The sequence below is a fragment of the Echinops telfairi genome, unplaced genomic scaffold (genome assembly GCF_000313985.2).
Source record: "Echinops telfairi isolate 266 unplaced genomic scaffold, ASM31398v2 ScPeMD7_7466;HRSCAF=8504, whole genome shotgun sequence".
Taxonomy (NCBI): Eukaryota; Metazoa; Chordata; class Mammalia; order Afrosoricida; family Tenrecidae; genus Echinops; species Echinops telfairi.
In genome coordinates, this window is record NW_022111366.1 from 2103287 (window position 1) to 2105516 (window position 2230).

General features: G+C 40.7%; 1 protein-coding gene across 1 annotated transcript in view; it reads left to right on the top strand.

The window, feature by feature from the left end:
- LOC101646633 (myomegalin) overlaps positions 1–2230 on the top strand; it is a 190319-nt gene that overhangs the window by 776 nt on the left and 187313 nt on the right. The gene's annotated exons all lie outside the window — the stretch shown is intronic.

The following is a 2230-nucleotide window of genomic DNA, read 5'->3' on the forward strand; positions in this document are numbered from 1 at the left end:
TATGTATGGATTGTGATAAGAGTTGTATAACCCCCTAATAAAATGATTAAAAAAGAATAATAATTTAAATTTAAATTAAATTTTAAAAAGAGTTGTATGAGCCCCTAATAAAATGGTTAAAAAAGAGTTGTATGAGCCCCCAATAAAATGATTTAAAAAAACAACTATGATGAATTCTACCACTAAAATGAAACCTCTGCCCCAGTGTATTATAGGAAGGCCTATTAAAGTCAGAGGCCGTGTAAAGCAAACAAGAGTCTGTCTGAGAAAGAAAACGCAAGTATTTTCAACTCAACCAAGTGATAGGAAAATGGTAAGAGAGTACCCTGTGAGAGGTGTGGTAAGACAGACCTGGAAAAGCGCTCCTATCAAGTTCCAGGTTTTGCAGGTTTCCCTGCACATCTACACCCTAAACTCACCACCTGAGAGTTTTCTGAGACCATAAATCTTTGTCCATGAGAGTAGCTGATGTGTTGGAACCACTCCCCTTGCAGTTAGCAGCTCAGCACTTAACCTACAGAGCCTCCAGGCCTCCTTTAAAATGAGTATAATAATGGTGTCAACCTCACAGGAAAAAGTAAGTGAGAAAAAGGCTTAGTGCAGGACCTATCAAAGAATAACCCTAAGTAAAATGTAACTATTGTTATTGTTAATATGCTCATGAAAATAGGATGTACTACCAATAGAAATGCTTCCGCAAGCTGATGAAACACTGGAAGCACTCGTCTATGCCAGGAAATTTGGAAGACAGCTCCTGGTCAACACATTCCAAACAAAGGTGACCCAAGAGAATGCCCAAATTATAGAGCAATATTACTGATAGCAAGTAAAAATTTGATTAAGATCATCCAACAATAGTTGCAGCAGTACATTGACAGGGAGCTGCGAGAGGTTCAGGCTGGATTCAGAAGAGGACATGGAACAAGGGATGTCATTGCTGATGGCAGATGGGTCTTGACTCAAAGCAGAGAATACCAGAAAGAAGTTTCCTTTTTATAAGAATTGACTATGCAAAGGCATTAACTATGTGGATTACACAAAACTGTGGGTAACTTTAAGAAAAATGGGAATTCCAGAACACTTCGTCATGCTTATGCCGAGCCTGTACATGGACCGGCTTGGAATTAAGTGGATGGCAAGTGAAAAAGCCCATGGTCAATATTGTGAGCATCAGGAGCCTCTGTTTTGAGGTAACAGCTGGGGACCGGGGCAGAAATGGAAGCGAAACCAGGAGAATGCCCACTAAAGGCAAAATGCTGCGTCAGGTGCTTTCGTTCGCTACTTCCTTCGACGCACATAAAAACGTTATGAAAGTTTAACAAGCTTCACTTTTACCAAGGCAATTTCGCTTGATAAAATTAAGAGATTTGCTTAAATTCCCACACATTTGGTCTATCACACTAAGTGATAGAATCAGGATCCAAATCTGAGCTTCAAAAATGCTGTTCCTTCAGTTAAAAATCAGGAATACCATGTAATGTATTGTTCGGTCTCAGTAACTTCTTTTCTAGCTTATAGTCTATTTAATTTCACCTAGCTATGGAGGAAACCATTCTGATTTCTTTTCATTAAATTTTTTTTTGCATTTCCTTGGGAATATTCAGCGAATCAACAAATCAGGTGTAACTTATATCATCATCGTCATTATTACAATCACAAGAGTAAAATACAGAACTATTCTTTGGTACAAGTTTCATCAAAGACTATTGAAGATCGGAAATGTGCCGTCTCCATATATAACTGATTGAGGCTGTACACCAGTGTATGGACTATAAAGTTCTCAGCCTATCTACAGCCTCCATGCCATCTCAGGCCGAGTCAATGGCTACAGCATGCACCAGGAAGGGCATATTGTTGTTAGGGGCCTGTGAGTCGGCTCTGACTCCTAGTGACCCGATGCACAATACAATGAAACACCACCGGGTCCAGGACCAGCCTCCCAATTGTTCTTATGTATGAGCCCATGGTTGCAGCCACTGTGTCCATGCATCTTGTCCAGGAACGTCTTCCTTTTTGCTGTTCCTCCACTTGAGGAAGCACGGGGTCCTTCTCCACGGACTGGTCTCTCCTGATAACATGTCCAAGGGATGTGAGAAAAAGTCTCACCATCCCTGCTTAGAGGGAGCATTCTGTCTGTACTTCCTCCAAGAAAGATGTGTTTGTCCTTCTGACAGCTCATAGTACTTCACTAATCTTCACCAGCACCATTATTCAAATGCAGCGATTCTTC